The sequence below is a fragment of the Protopterus annectens genome, chromosome 16.part0 (genome assembly GCF_019279795.1).
Source record: "Protopterus annectens isolate FY-2018-M chromosome 16.part0, PAN1.0, whole genome shotgun sequence".
NCBI lineage: Eukaryota > Metazoa > Chordata > Ceratodontiformes > Protopteridae > Protopterus > Protopterus annectens.
The window spans coordinates 815387947-815405310 of record NC_056750.1 but is presented as its reverse complement, the minus strand read 5'-3'; positions in this window follow the sequence as shown (position 1 = coordinate 815405310).

Below are 17364 nucleotides of genomic sequence, written 5' to 3'. Positions count from 1 at the left end.
GTGTGTGTGTGTGTGTGTGTGTGTGTGTGTGTGTGTGTGCACTCACACATGCATCTGTCTGCCTATGTGTTTGTATGCTTGTGTGTGTGTGTGTGTGTGTGTGTGTGTGTGTGCACTCACACATACATCTGTCTGCCTGTGTGTTTGTATGCTTGTGTGTGTGTGTGTTGATATACACACACACACACACACACACACACACACATATATATATATATATATATATATATATATATATATATATATATATATTTCTATGGGTCTCCTTCAAAACATTGACTTAGCAGATTATCAAATCCTGCTTCATTGAGATGACTTTGCCGACTCTTCAGTTCATTTAACACCCAGAAAAATGAAAATTAATCCTGGGTAAACAACCACTTGACCATCACGACAAAACAACAGACAGCGACACAAGAAACCTTCCAATTGGGGGTGGTTTGCCTCCCACACCCCCCATAACTAAATATACCAACTCCAAGATTGCACTACAGTGGGGAAAGGGCAAGATTCACCATGGTGGCCAAGTGGTTCTTTTCTCGGGGTAAATTTTCGCTGTTCTAGGAGTTCGATGAACTGAAGATTCGACAAGGTCGTCTCAATGAAGCGGGATTTGATAATCTGGTACTTTGATATTTTGAAGTTGACCCATGCATGTGTATATATACATGGCTAGTGTGCTGTAATGATGATTTTTGGTGCCACTTTCACTGACCATGGGGATATAACAAACCTTTAAGTGGACAAATTCAGTTCCAACTTTACCCCCACTCATTGCCAACCATCCCACCAAAAATACCCTCAGACATAACCCCTCTAGCTATAACTAGTGTGCAAGTACTGGATTCACTGACTAAAGCCAAGAACGCAGCCTCAGAAGGCCCCAATCTCAGGATGCTCCTACATAGTCTAAAATATGATTAATCAGGACACCTGGAGTCATTATTTAACTACAGTCGCAAAACAGTCTTTGCTCCACTTGAATGTAGGTCTGAAATGGTCAGCCCCTTTCATAACAGAGGGCCTTCAACAAATCCTGGAAACTGCATACCCATTAATCTGAGTAGTCTTATTTGCAAAGTCATGAAAAGAATTATCACATACATTTTCTACAAGGACATAGGAGACCTAAAGACACTGGATCCTTCCCAGTTTGGCTTTGTCAACAGAAGGACATGCTTTCTGAATGTGGTGGATTTCTTTGACAAGGTTAATAAGGCAATGAATGAGGGGAAAACATGCATACTGCCTACCAAGATCTATCCAAAGCATTTAATACAACACCCCACTTGGGCATTGTCGACAAACCTGTGGAACAAGGTATCAACTCCTTTTGACACACTAAACAACTAGCTGGCTTTCTGATAGGGCCCTGGAGGTTAGAATCAGTGAGTCCACCTCCACAAAAAGGCTGATCAGTAGTGGATTCCCCCAGGGCTCTGTGCTGGGCCCACTCCTCTTTGGCATCTACTTCTTGGGTGTCAAAGGCCTTTGGCTGACCATGTGAAAACCCCAAGAAGAGAATACCCTTCAGGAAGGTCTAATACAGACAAATGCTTGGTGCCATAACAAATCTACTGGCTGAAAAATATAGCTCTAACTTCACATCCCACTATCCCATGTGAAATCCCTTCTAGTACAACCCCCAGCTATTAACAGAGAACAAGTCCTGGAGGTGCTCACTAATGCTAAAAACAGTGCTGCAGTGGTCCATGATAGTATCCCCTGTTGCCTTCTAAGTAGTGTAAAACATGACCCATCAGGAACACTTGAAGCACTCTTCATCTACAGCCCCAAAACAGGTTACGTGGCAGGTGAATGGTGGGCCAAAACAGTCATCCTTCATAATGATGGACCATCAGCTGACCCCAGTAACTACAGACCCATCAGTCTCACAAGTGTTATATGCAAAGCCATGGAATGAATTGTCATGGAACTGATCAACAAGGACATTGGCAAACTACAGACACTAGACCCGTTCCAATTTGGCTTCATTAAGAGAAGGTCTTGCCTACTTAACCCATTGACATCTTTGACAGGGTCACCATGGTTATAGATGAGGAGAAAATAGTGCATACCACTTAACTTGACCTGGTCAAGGCATTTGATACAATACCCCAATCAGGTATGGTTGTCAAACTCTCAGACCTAGGTATAAATACCAACATAACTCACTGGATTGTGAGCTAACTCACAGATAAGATCCAAAAAGTCAAGATCAGTGACACCACCTCCATCAAGAGACCAGTGACCAGCAGAGTGTTCCAGGGCTCCTTGTTAGGCCCGCTCCTGTTTTAATTTAATATCTCCCTGTGTGTGAGTGTGTGTGTGTGTGTGTGTGTGTGTGTGTGTGTGTGTGTGTGTGTGTGTGTGTGTGTGTGTGCCAAGGACATCCTTGTGCCTGGGTTCGACACCTGTGACTGCAAAACTTGGATTGTTTCCAAAATCATGGGGACCTTACAAAGCTCATATAAGTGTATTTTTTGCACTTGCTCTTTCAGTGATATTTACTACTTCTCTTGTGCATTTATTTTGTTGAATTTATCACTGCTTTTCAGCCTGCACTTGTTAAAGAAATACCATTTGTTTGTTACTGTATTTCTCTTAGGTTTTTTAACACTAGTCCTAACCTCCAAGAATTCTATTTCAGGAATTATTAGTTCTGTTGCAAATGATTTGTTACTGTCCTTGAGCTCAAAGCCATTTTTTTACATTGGCAGGGTTCTTTTGCACTCTGCTGGGAGTGGAGAGCTTAATTCAACCCATCTAAGATGAGAACTACTGGTCGATAGCTTATTTTATTTTTTATTTGTTTGACTTCAGTGTTTAACTATATAGAAGTATTTCATCCTGCTGGTATAAAAGACCTACATTTTTGTGCTAATTTATTTATGTATTTGTTTGAATTTATCACTATTTTTCAGCCTGCACTTGTTAAAGAAACTCCATCTGCTTGTTAATGTACCACTAATAGGTTTTAACAGTGGTATTTGTGTATTGAGAACAGTTCTCAGGGCTAGTGAAAATTATTTCCAAGGATTCCTGATATTGCAGGAATTCTTACTTTTATTTTAAAGCATTTGTTATTGCATTTGTTATTGCATTTGAGCTTGTCAGCTTCTATTACACTGAGAGGGTATTTTGGCACTCTGGTGGGAGCAGAGAGCTAAATTCAACCTATCCAAGGTATGAACTAATAGTCGATAGCTTATTGTGTTTTTATCTGATTGGCCCAAGGTTTTAACTTGTAGAGGTCTTTCGTCCTGCTGGTATTAAATAATTTAATTTTTGTGGGGATCTGTTAATTTATTCAGAGCTTCCTTGTGCCTGGCTTTGACAGTTATGACTACAAGACCTGGATTGCTTCTAAAATTATCTGGTTCTACAAAGTTGATATAAGTATATTTTTGCACTTGCTCTAACTGTTTCGGTGATATTTAAAACTTCTGTGTGGCATTTATATATTTGGTTTTCAGCCTGCACTTGTTAAAGAAACTCCATCTCTTTCTCTGAGGTTGTTTTCCCAGTAGTCTATTTTCTAACCTCCGCTGATACTGCAACTTAATTTGAGAAAGCTCTCCAGAGTCTGCCAAAATATTTCTAAGTTTTGCAAAGTTTTTGTGTCTTGTGAACATTGCTCAGGGTTAATGTACTCATTTCCTAGGATTCCTGATGTTGCAGAAATTCTTACTTCCATTGTAAACCATTTCTTACTGCACTTGAGCTCAAAGCCAGTTTGTTTAACACTGGGGTGGTTCCTTGGCACTCTAGTGGGCGCACAGAGAGAGCTCCAAATAATCCAAGGTGGTCAATAGTTTATTGTGTTTTTATCTGTTTGGCCTGAGGGTTTAACCTTAAGGAAATCTTTAGTCCTGTTAGTATAAAATAATTGCATTTTTATGGGATTGTGCTAATTTATTCAGCACTTCCTTGTGCCTATCTTGGACACCTGTTACAGACACTTGGATTGCTTACAAAACCATCAAGACCTACAAAGCTGATGTAAGTATATTTTTTGCACTTGCTCTGTTTCAGTGATATTTAACAATGTTGTGCTGCATTTATTTATTTGGTTGAATCTATCACTGTTTTCAGCCTGCACATGTTAATGAAACTCCATCTGTTTGTTACTATACTGCTCTTACCTTGTTTTAACAGTAGTCTGATATTTCCTAACCTCTTCTGATACTGCAAAAGATGTTCTGAATTTGCAAAACTTATGAGTCTACCAATGTGTATATAAGGGTTCAAAGTTGTGTGTATTGAACATTTCTCAAGGTTAGTGAATTATTTTCAAGGATTTCTGATATTGCAGGAATTCCTACTTCTGTTGTAAAACCTTTGTTGCTGCAATTCAGCTCAATGTCAGTTGATTTTATATTAGAATGGTTCTTTTCTGCTGTAGTGGGAGCAGAGAGCTTAATTCAGCCCATCCAATGTGGTAAGTACTGGTCAATAGCTTATTGTGTTTTTCACTCATTAGCCTGAGAGTTTAACTTTACAGAAGTCTTTCATCCTACTAATATAAAAGAGTTACATTTTTGTGGGAATGTGTTCATTTATTCAAAGCTTCCTTGTGCCTGGCTTGGACATCTGTGACTACATGACTTTGCTTATAAAATGATCTGGACCTTCAAACCTTATATAAGTATATTTCCTGCACTTGCTTCCTGTTTCAGGCATGCTTAAAACGTCTGTGCTGTACTATTTATTTGGTTGCATTTATCACTGTTTTTCAGACTGCACTTGCTAAATAAACTTGATCTGTTTCTTATTATCATGATATTATAGGTTCACAGGTTCATAAGTAGGTACTAGACTATTGACCCTAGGGCCTATACAAGCCTAGCCAAAAAGGTACCCTGGCTTTTCCCACCCAAGAAAATTATTTTCCTGTGCCCCTGCTAAGCAGAACCACAGAGGGGATCCACTGGGTGAATTTCCTATTTCCCATCGAATCATCAAGATTTTTCTTGAAGAGTGCTAATGAGGAGCTTTGTTTGATATAGATAGGGTAGTTTGTTCCAGAGTATGGGAAGCCTCTGGGACAGGAACCTATCCCTCCAACATGTTCTGTTTATTGTGGTGACAAGGTTTAGGTCCATAGAGTGAGTAGCCCGGAGGGACTGGGATTTCTTTAAGTGGAGCATGTCCAACAGCTCTGGGTTTGACATAGCTTTGTACATTAGGCAGAGATCGCCTCTGAGTAGGTAATATGTGATGGAGTAAAGCTGGAGTTTGTTGAGATGGTCTGCGTGGGGCATCTGTTTGAGGCCGGTAATTCTCTTTGTGAGATATTTCTGTGGCCTTTCCAGTTGTTGTAGATGTCTTGTGAGGCGCATACCAAAAGGACTGTTGTACTCTATAATGGGTCTAATGAGTGATGAGTAGAGGGGAACAATGACCTCTTTTTTCCTGGATGAGAAACTTTTTGTGATGAAGTGTGCCATGTAGAAGGATTTTCCTACTACTGTGGCGATGTGATTATCAAAGAAGAGACTACTGTCCACCTGTGTCCCAATGTCTCTTATCACACTTTCAGTGTTAGGTAGACTACCACCTATGTGGTAGCTCATGGGTAAAGAGTTTTTACCAAAGGGGATGGCAATGCACTTTTTGGCATTGAGCTTGAAGCCATGGCTTTGACACCAGGCATCTGGCTCAGTGAGGCCCTTTTGTAGGATGTCCACATCGTTAGGAGTTTCAATTATGGCTCCTAGTTTGCAGTCATCTGTGAATGTTGTTAGCCAAAGAGCTTCTGTGTTAGCCTGTACTTCAGAAAAGTAGATAAACAGGAGAGGACCCAGGACTGAACCCTATGGTACCCCACATGTCACTGGTCTGAAGTCGGATTTGGAGTCTGCTACTTTCACAGTGTGGGTTCTGTCAGCGAGCCAGTTGGTAACCCATCTTGTTAGATAGGGATTTATACCTAGTTTAGTAAGTTTATCTATAATTCCAGAGTGGGGGAAGGTGTCAAAAGCCTTGGCGAGATCTAGATAGGCTGTGTGAACCACCTTACCCTTGTCTATGGCTTTGGTGACTGCTTCAAAGAAGTCATTCGGGTTTAGGAGACATGACCTGCCTTTTATAAACCTGAACTGGGTGGGGTCCAGAGTTTGGAGATTACCGATGTCTTTGTTTATAAGTTCCATGATGATATGTTCCATGGCCTTGCAGAACAGGCTCATTAGGTTAATGGGGTGGTAATTCCTGGGGTCCGTGATGGATTCCCTTTTGTGGAGTGGGATAACCGTCACTGAGCGCCATTCAGTAGGCACAAAGCCTGAGGTGAGGTTATGTTTGAACATGGTGCTCAGATGGGGTGCCAGTTCATTCTGTAGTTTATGTAGAATGCAGCCTGAGATGTTGTCAGGTCCTATTGATGCTATGTTCTTGGCTTTGGAGAGTGTGGTTTTTACCTGTGCAGACATGATTACAGGAACTTTGCATTCTTTCGGTATAGAGATGGACCCTTTTGGGAGTGAGGAGGGGTAAAGTTAGCACTGAACCTATCTGCCAGGATGTTGGCAATATCAGTTGGTTCTGAATATTTAGTGCCATTGTGCTGTAACTCAGAGCAGATCTGAGTGTTGCCATTGAGATTCTTGACATAGCTATAGAATGCTTTGTGGTTGCCTTTAGAATCAGTGGCAATTTTGTTTTCATAACTAGCTTTGGATGATTTTATGAGGGATCTCAACTTCTTACTGAGGGTGACCAGGGAGTTCTTCCAGTCATGGGATTTTACTCTTTTTTGCAACAGTTTCTTTCATCTGTTGTAGAGTTTGGTTATGGCAGGGGACCACCAGATTGGCTTCCTGTTTTTGGAGGATAACATCTTGGTCCTGTTAGGGATAGCATGATCCATGCACTCATGTAAGTGCTTATAAAGTGCATTTGTGTAGGATTCAACAGTCATACATCTATTGTCCGTCTACATGGGTGTCATGAAGTTTGCCACTTCTGTCTTAAGAAACATGAAGTTGGCTTTGAAGAAATTTTTTACAGTGGTTTCCCTAATGGGTGTGGGGGCGGGATGTGGATGTCTAGGCTGATTCGCTTGTGGTCAGATTTGACTAATGAGGAATTGACCTCTGGTGTGGAGCACCAGTTGCCCATGTTGGTAATGACCAGGTCTAGGATATTGCTGCCCCTGGTGGGAGTGTGGATAAGTTGATCCAAGGCATTGGAATTTATGAATTCCAGAAAATGTTAAGCAAAAGAGTTGATACATGAGGCTCTATATTAGAACATTGAAGTCCACAAACTTCGAATGTTCTAATATCGAACCCTATTCAGCGAAAGCAGAAAACATCGAACATACTGAACAGCGAATTGTTTCCTTGGTAAAAAATTTGCTATTCAAAAACACATACAAACAACACAAGCACACCAAACAAACAGCAATCCACACACATACACCTAAAATCTTACACCTAACCGAACACTAAGCTATACACACACCACTAACTATCCACTTACCTTAACCCAAACCCTAACCCTAAGGTCTGTCACTATCGCAGACTCACCTCACCAGCACCCTAACCCTAACTCACCTACCCCACCCTAACCCTTACGTCCACACAATCGCACACTTACCTGACCCGCGCCCCAACCCTAACTCATCTAACTCACCCAAACCCTCACATCCACACAATCGCACACATACCTAACCCACACCCTAACCCTAACTCACCTAACCTGCCCTAACCATCACATCCACACAATTGCACACATACCTAACCCGCACCCCAACCCTAACTACCCTAACCCACACTCAATCGTACACTTACCTGAACCCAACCTATAACTTTCCACCACAATGCTGAAAATACCGAAACAACAGAAACAGTCAACTGAATTCTTTCCCTAGGAAAAAATGTTGGTTTTCTGTTGCTTCAATATTTTCAGCTTTCACTGAATAGGGTTCGATATTAGAACATTTGAAGTTTTGAAACTTCGATGTTGTAATATAGATCCGGTACATGAATAGTTTTCGCAGTTAATGGTGGGTTAGTTGAAATGGGTCTATATCAGAATGCCAAAGTTTTAATACTTCAAATCATTAAAGATCGAACTTTAGTGATCGAAGTCTTAAAACTTCGAATTCCGATAAAAATATTTTTAAAACTAAATAAGACAAACAAAAGGATGTAAGCAGGGGGGTAAGCCCCCCTCCACCCACCACACCCCCCGCTACTTAAATATACCAACTCCGAGATCGCACTTCAGTGCACTACAGTGCAGAAATGGAAGATTTCCGTTTCCTACACTGTAGCACAATCTCGGAGTTGGTATATTTAACGAATGGGGGGTGTGGGGGATGCAGGGGGGCTTGCCCCCCTGCTTACACCCTTTTGTTTGTCTTATTTAGTTTTAAAAATATTTTTATCGGAATTCAAAGTTTTAAGACTTCGATCATTAAAGTTCGATCTTTAGTGATTCGAAGTATTAAAACTTCGGCATTCTGATATAGACCCATTAAAATCACCCATTATTAGGGTGTTGGGTTGTACCCTAATATTTTCCAGTGTATCAAGAAATCAGGAGTGGGAATCCTGGGGCATGGTGGGGCATCTGTAGCAAGCTACAATTTTGATTGAGGTCTTGCCCAGAGTTAGTTGCACTTGGATAATCTCGGATGCATTATGCTGAGCAACTAGCCTGGAGGTGTGGATATCCTTAATGTAGATGGACACACCTCCACCTTTAGTGTTTCAGTCCAGTTTAGGTGGCCGAAAGGTGTGGTATGAATTATAGCCTGGTAATGCAGGGGTGCTCTCTGGAGCCTTGAACCAGGTCTCTGTCACTGCACAGATGTTGATGTTCTCCATTTTAAGGAGTGCCTCGAGTGAATGCATTTTGAGGTTCAGACTTCTAGCATTGAGCACCATTACCCTCAGATTTTGCTTGCTTGTACCTGCTATGGTGGTGAATTTGTCATTTGAACCTTGCCTAAAAAAGGCACTATAGGGGTGGGAAGAGCCTTAGCCAGTATCTGGAATCCCAAGGGTGACAAGTGCAGGCCATCTCTGGCAAAGCATCGTGGTCTGTCGATCATGTCATCCCAGGCAGACAGATACTGGATTCCCTTAGAATAACACCAGAAGCTTAGCCAATTGTTTAAGTCAATCATTTTGTCCTTGTACTGTGGTATCATTCTGGGTGATGGCAGGATGCTACTCAAGGCTAGGGTTATACCTGCCTGGGCTACAAGAAAGGACAGCTCCTTCATGTCTCTTTTCATGTAGTCCAGGGAGGTACATCTCAGGTCATTCACACCAACATGGACAATGACAGAGTCATATTTGTACTCATTGTGGAGTGACCTGAGTGTGTGCATTATGTGGCAGATCCTGGCACCTGGCAGGCAGCTGACAGTAACTTTCTCCTTGTTTAGCCTGGTGAGTGGAACATCAGTGTGCCTGAATATAGAGTCACCTATGACTAGAGAGTTGGGTATGCTGTTATGCCTTATGGGCTGTGGTTGAGTGGCATACTGAGTTTGTGGGCTATGTGTCATTTGGGTTGTGTTGGGGGGTAGAGGTTGCATGTGTTTCTGCTTTGAAGGTCTCTGTTGCTTGAGCAGATTTTTATTGAGAGCCTCCATGAATGTAGGTGTGTGTTTTGTGTTGCTATGTGTGTGTTTTGGTGGTGTAGGTTTTGAGGGACTATGTGATGAGTATGGTGTGGTGCAAGTGTTTACTTTCTCCTCTTGACTGTCTAGTCCAGTCTTGGGTGAAGAGAGCTTTGCTTCCGGTTTGGCTATATAAGTGCATCTCTCACAGGTTGTAGTGTTGGGTGATAGGAGGAGAGGGTTGCCTGTGTACATGAGGCAATTGCTGCATTGCCCCAAGATGCCCAGATTCATCAGGTAGGCAGGAGAAAACACCGGAATCTGACCCTTAGACATGTCTGGATAGGTGCTTATTTATTAAGTACTAAAAACTGTTTTCCTCTAGACAAGTGAGGAAAGTTGAGTGATGTAGTAATTTATAGCTTATTTAGTGCTTACAATGAGTTCTGAACAAGTGATGAGCCCAAAGAAACAGATTTGAGTGCAAAAACTAAAAAAATGGCTAGTTCTAAGGGAAAATTTGAAGAGCACACTTTATGGCGCCAGGAATAGTTTAACCCTAGCTAAGCGGCGGTGCATAAAGTGTATTTTTTTATATAACAGTAGCAAATAAGCATACTGATATAAACGAATTAACCAATAAAAACAATAGATTGTTTTCACAGTACTCTGATATTTCTTAACCTCCTCTGATATGGCAAAAGCTGTCTTGTATTTGCCAAAGTTCTCCTGAGTCTGCCAAAATATTAAGTTTTGCAAAGTTTTTGTGTCTTGTGAACGTTGCTCAGGGTTAATGTACTCATTTCCTAGGATTCCTGATGTTGCAGAAATTCTTACTTCTGTTGTAAACCATTTCTTACTGCACTTGAGCTCAAAGCCAGTTTGTTTTCCATTTGGATGGTTCCTTGGCACTCTAGTGGGAGCACAGAGAGAGCTCCAAATAATCCAAGGTGGTCAATAGTTTATTGTGTTTTTATCTGTTTGGCCTGAGGGTTTAACTTTAAGGAAATCTTTCATCCTGTTAGTATAAAAGAATTGCATTTTTATGGGATTGTGCTCATTTATTCAGCGCTTCCTTGTGCCTATCATGGACACCTGTTACTGAGACTTGGATTGCTTCCAATACCATCAAGACCTACAAAGCTGATGTAAGTATATTTTTTGCACTTGCTCTGTTTCAGTGATATTTAACAATTTTGTGCTGCATTTATTTATTTGGTTGAATCTATCACTGTTTTCAGCCTGCACATGTTAATGAAACTCCATCTGTTTGTTACTATACTGCTCTTAACTTGTTTTAACAGTAGTCTGATATTTCCTAACCTCTTCTGATACTGCAAAAGCTGTTCTGAATTTGCAAAACTTCTGAGTCTACCAATGTGCATATAAGGTTTCAAAGTTTTTGTGTGTATTGAACATTTCTCAAGGTTAGTGAATTATTTTCAAGGATTCCTGATATTGCAGGAATTCTTATTTCTGCTGTAAAGCCTTTGTTGCTACAATTCAGCTCAATGTCAGTTGGTTTTATACTAGAATTGTTCTTTTCTGCTGTAGTGGGAGCAGAGAGCTTAATTCAGCCCATCCAATGTGGTAAGTACTGGCCGATAGCTTATTGTGTTTTTCACTCATTAGCCTGAGAGTTTACCTTTACAGAAGTCTTTCATCCTACTAATATAAAAGAGTTACATTTTTGTGGGATTGTGTTCATTTATTCAGAGCTTCCTTGTGCCTGGCTTGCACATCTGTGACTACATGACTTTGCTTCTAAAATTATCTGGACCTTCAAACCTTATATAAGTATATTTTCTGCACTTGCTTCTCTTGTTTCAGGGATATTTAAAACTTCTGTGCTGTACTATTTATTTTGGTTGCATTTATCACTGTGTTTCAGACTGCACTGGCTAAATAAACTCGATCTGTTTCTTATTATTATGATATTATAGGTTCATAGATAGGTACTAGGCTATTGGCCCTAGGGCCTATACAAGCCTAGCCAAAAAGGTACCCTGGCTTTTGCCACCCAAGAAAATTATTTTCCTGTGCACCTGTTGAGCAGAGCCACAGAGGAGATCCCCTGGGTGAATTTCCTATTTCCCATCCAATCATCAAGGATTTTCTTGAAGAGTGCTAATGAGGAGCTTTGTTTGATATAGATAGGTAGTTTGTTGCAGAGCATGGGAAATCTCTGGGACAGGAATCTATCCCTCCAGCATGTTCTGTTTATTGTGGTGACAAGGTTTGTAGGTGGGAGTGTTAAGCACTAGGTAGTCTATCTACCACAAGACGAGTAGTTTCTGGCCCAGAAATCATAGTTTATTGGTCATTTGGGCAGTTTTTCCATCTCTTTCAACTTTCTGGTTTAAAAGTCTGCATTTGCACTTTTCCCACCTTTCCTGAAACTAGTCTATTCCAGATACAGATTTGCTGTATCCAGGACTGTTTGTAACCTTCTGAGTGTTGCCAAAGTCTGCTCTTCAATTTTTCCCTTAGATCTGCTAGTTCTCTCCTCTCCTGCACTTTTACAAGCTTATTAGTTTAGCACTCTACCAGACTTCTTGTAGCAATTATTGTAGCACACAAAAGTGCTACTAGCACTAAACATTCTACAAGGAAACAGCTCCAGTACTTATTATTAATCCCCACCCCTCCAGGCATGTCTAAATGTCAGTTCCCTGTGATTTCTCTTATTAACTTGGTGAACTTGGGCATCTTGAGACAATGTAGCAACTGCCTCATGTACACTGACAACCCTCTCCTCTTACCTCCCAACACTCAGACATGCAAGAGAGGCACTTATATATCCAGACTGGAAGCCACGCATTCTCCAGCCAAGACTGGAATAGCTGATGAAGAGGAGAAGGTTAACACTTGTACCATACCACATGGAACACATAGCCCTCCAGAACACACATCACACATAAAAACACAAACCACACCCACCTTCACTGAGGCTCTCAATAAAAATCTACCTAAACAGCAGAGACCTCTAAGGCAGAAATGCACTTGACCACCACAACACAACACTAATCACGAAACACATAACTCTCCTAAACAGTGTGCCACTCAACCAAAGCCCCTAAGGCAAAAAAGCATGCCCAACACACTAGTCATAGGTGACTCGATAGTGAGGCACACTGATGTCCCACTCACTAGGTTGAATAAGGAGAAAGTAACAGTCAGCTGCCTGTCAGATGTCAGGATCCACCACATAATGCACACACTCAGGTCCGTCAACAACAGGTGCAAATATAACTCTGTCATTGTACATGTGGGTGTGAATGGCCTAAGACATACTGGACTACATGAAAAGAGACATGGAGGAGCTCTCGGATTATGTAGCCCAGGCGGGTATGACCCTAGTCCTGAACAGCATCCTACCATCACTTAGAATGATACCACAGTACAAGCAGAAAATGATTGATTTCAACTATTGGCTGAGTTTCTGGTGTCATTCTAAGGGGATCCAGTATCTGTCTGCCTGGGATAACATGACTGACAGACCTCCATACTTTGCCAGAGATGGCCTGCATCTGTCACCCCTTGGTATCCAGATACTGGCCAAGGCTCTTGCCACCCCTATAGTGCCTTTATAGGCAGTGCTCCAAAGACCAAATTACCACTGCAAACTGGCTCACAGATAGAACCCACAGTGTGAAAGTAGCTGTCCAGATCAGACTGTCGCCCAGTCACGAGTGGAGTGCCACAGTGTTCGGTCCTGGGTCCTCTCCTGTTTGATAGCTATTTCTCTGAAGTCCAGGTCAACACAAAGGGACTCTGGCTGACAAAGATCACACATGATTGCAAGTTGGGAGCTTTTATTAACTCCCCAAGTAATGTTGACATCCTACAGAAAGGACTCAATGAGACCAATGACTGGAGTCAGAACCATGGCCTTAAGCTCAGTGCCAAAAAATGTGTCATCATCCCCCTTGGGAAAAACCCAGTTCCCTTCAGTTACCACATCGATGGTAGTCCACTGAACACAGAAGGCGTTACAAGAGATCTAGGAACACAGGTTGACAGCAACCTTTCTTTTGACCACCACAATGTCACTGTGGTCAGAAAGTCCTTCTATGTGGCACATCTCATTACTAAGAGTTTTGCATCTAGGAAGAAAGAGGTCATTGTCTCCCTCTACTCTTCCCTCATTAGGCCAATCATCGAGTACAATGCCCCATCTGGCATGTACCTCACTGGACACCAGCAACAACTGAAGAGGCCGCAAAAGTACCTCACAAAGAGGATCCTAGGCCTTAAACACTTGTCCTATATAGACAGACTCAAAAAACTCCAACTATTCTCTGTCTCATATCACCTACTTAGAGGCAATCTCTGCTTGACTTATAAAGCCATGTCTGGCCCAGCTCTGTTAGAAATGCTACATCTTAGGAAATCTCAATCTCTCCACACCACATGCTCCAGAGACCTCATCCTCATTACCACAAACAACAGAACATGCTGGAGGGACAGGTTCATAACCCAGAGACTGCCCATGCTATGGAATAAACTTCCCATACATGTCAAACACAGCACCTCACTGGCACTCTTCAAGAGAAATCTTGATAAGTGGATGGGAAATAGAAAATTCACCCCGAGGATCACTCCAGTGGCTCTACTCGACAGAGGTACTGGGAACTAAGGTCATGTGGCACGATGCCAGGGTAATCCTATGGGCTAAGCTTGTAAAGGCTCCAGGGCCATTAGCCTAATACACACCTATGAACCTATGAATCTATGAACAAAACAATACAATATTTAAGAATTAGTATAAAGCCCACGTAGAAAGAAACTGTACTCCTACACTATACAAACTTAATAAATGTAATTAATAAACTAATTAGTAATTGGAATAAAATGTTTTTCACTATGGAAGACAGCCTCACATTAATAAAAATGACTATTCTCTCACAAAATTTATTCTATACACAATCTTTAACTCTAATTCCTCCAAAAAAAATCTTTAAGCAAATAAATACCATACTAATTAATAGCATTTGGTTTCATCAAAAACCAAGAATAGCTTATAATAGGCATATAAGAGGTTAGGATAATGGAGGAATTGGCTTAAATGTACTCAAAATCTACTATTATTAACATAGTCGTACACTGGTTTAGTGCCATTTATACGTCAAGTTGGAAACAGCTACATAAAACTTGTATAATATCTAATAGTAAATATGAAACTCAAATAGACTCTTCATTAGAAATTAGTAAAATATATTGGATGCTATGAGATGATTGTCTATATAACAGGAAGCTCAATCATTTCACATATGATGCTAATCAAATTTTTGAAAAGTAACTATAATATTAAACAATTACTTTTTCTTATCTTTCCTATTACAAACACTCCAGATTGCTTACAGTCTTTTAACATCAGTAAAATGTTAAATTTTAAAGATACCAATTTAAAATGCTGGTATCAATTTTTAGTAAAACAAAGAGTAAAAAGGTCACACAGATAACCAACTGGTTAAAAAACACACAAAGAAAAATCTAGCAAAGCTAGACTTCTAACTGTGTGATAACCTAAACCTCTTGCATCAGAGGCCTCATGGGATATATGCAAATCACCCTTTAAAGATATCAGGTGTTTAAGCTAAATGGCAATTCTGAATGTCCATGACTTTTTCTTTTACTTTCATTTTTAAGTTTATTTATGGACAAGTTCAGGCCATTAAAGCCAAACCCCTCTAGCTGTGGACATGCATGTTTCTGCCTTCTTATGACATCATCAGCACAGTGAATAGCACCACATCCTTTCTTTATTGGAAGTTATTTACCTGAAAATTTTGAAATAGAAGTTTTTTCACTCCTCATAAAATAGCTACTATTTCACAGAGCAAAGAATTAAAATGCTGGAGATGTGCTGAATTATCACAAGCTAACTGGGTTCATATGTTTATTGAATGTAGAATTATCTTACAATTTTGTGAAGACTTTAAATATTTTGTAAAGGCTCTGTGGCCTGATAACTGTTATGTTACTGATTCTCTACTGTTATTTAATGTTCCTATACCAAGTTTGATACCTAAACCTCAAATTCCACTCCTTTGGTCACTTTTGGCCATTGCTAGAAAAGTAATTACAATGAATTGGAAGAATAAACAAAATATATTATTCACAGACTTTATACATTTAGCTAAAGTTGTTTACAAGAATGAATTACACGCTATTTGTTCCAGAACATCTAACCTACTCATAAAAGGTTATCCTGGCAGAAAATACAAGTGTTATTAAATAAAAATTAATGATTGATATATATATATATGGGAAGGAAACACAAGTAGTAGAACAACAAACCAGGATAAAAACCTCCACGCCAAAGAAGCCAAGAGAGTAGTTTTAACGCTCTTTATTGGATACAAAACGTTTTCGCCCCTGCACTGCAGAAAGCTTCATCAGAAACATTGACAATAGGAAACAAAGCTTTTTAAATCAGTAAACCATGATGTCATTTCCTCAAAACAGTGTGTCAATCAACAATAAAACAGAGAAAAACAATAATTTCTTTCATAAATCCTATTATGTTTTCTTATATAAAAAATATATATATATGCTAAAACAATCAGTAGATTATGTATATTAAATTAAAATAACATATAAAACTAGGTACTATGATAAAATACCAAGACCATACCTAAATAGGGTATAATCCATAACTACATATATCTAAGTAATTACAAACGTACAAGTGGACTTATCTTTGGTAACTTTTATATCTGAGTAGGGAAGAGATGTTACATGATTCATTAAGACCAGGGTAAGAGTAGGCATCAACCCCAATTTGCCACTCTAATTCCCTCGTCTCCAAAAATAGTGCCTGGGGTCCACCTCTAGGCCCCATAGAAACATGCTCAATCCCCATAAACTCAAAACTGTGGCCTATATTGTTGATTATGTGCTTAGATAAAGCATTATCAAGTTTTTTATTTTTTATTGCATAAAGATGCTGGTAGATTCGATCACTAAGTCTACGATCAGTTTTCCTATGTAAAACAGGAACAACACACACAAAAAGCAACATACACAATTGATTTTGTGTTGCAATTAATTCTAGTGTGTATGTTGTATTTCATGTTCCTGATCGTAAACGAACTACCAACCTTCATATATTTACATCTATTGCAAAAGCCACAAGGGGCACTATCCACTTGCCTTGAAGTGTGTGAAGGACAAGAAGGCCTTTGAAGTAATTCCTTCAAATTCTTACCCCTTCTGTAAACAATCGACGGTGATGGACCCAACTTCTGAAGCAGGAAAGAACAATTATAAATGAAGTACCAGTTCTTTTTTATAATTGCCCATATAGAGCCTACTTCTTTAAAGAAGGTTAACACGAAACTGGTACTAAAATCAGGAGCAGATTGGGAAGTCATGTCAGTATTAATTTCCATGATACAACAACCTAAGGTCCCTGAATCACATGGGTGGTCAGTAATGGACAACCCATAAGCATTAGAATTTAGTAAAGGTTTGTAAAAACCAGAGGTTCTTTTCATGACAACCTCATCAATAATTTCATCAGTCATAGAAAGCGGGTAATCCCTGTTAGAAAAAAGATCTTTTAAGAAACTACACTCGGTTTCAAATGCCTCCTGTGTACTACACATCTGCACCGCTCTGACCATTTGGCCCTTAACAATCGATCTTTTCTGTTTTGGAGGGTGATTACTAGAATAGTGTAGGAAGCTATTACAGTAGGTGTCCTTCCTGTAAATACAAGATAGATAGCAGTTGTTACATAAATCTTTCATAAGTTTAACATCTAGATAATCGATTTC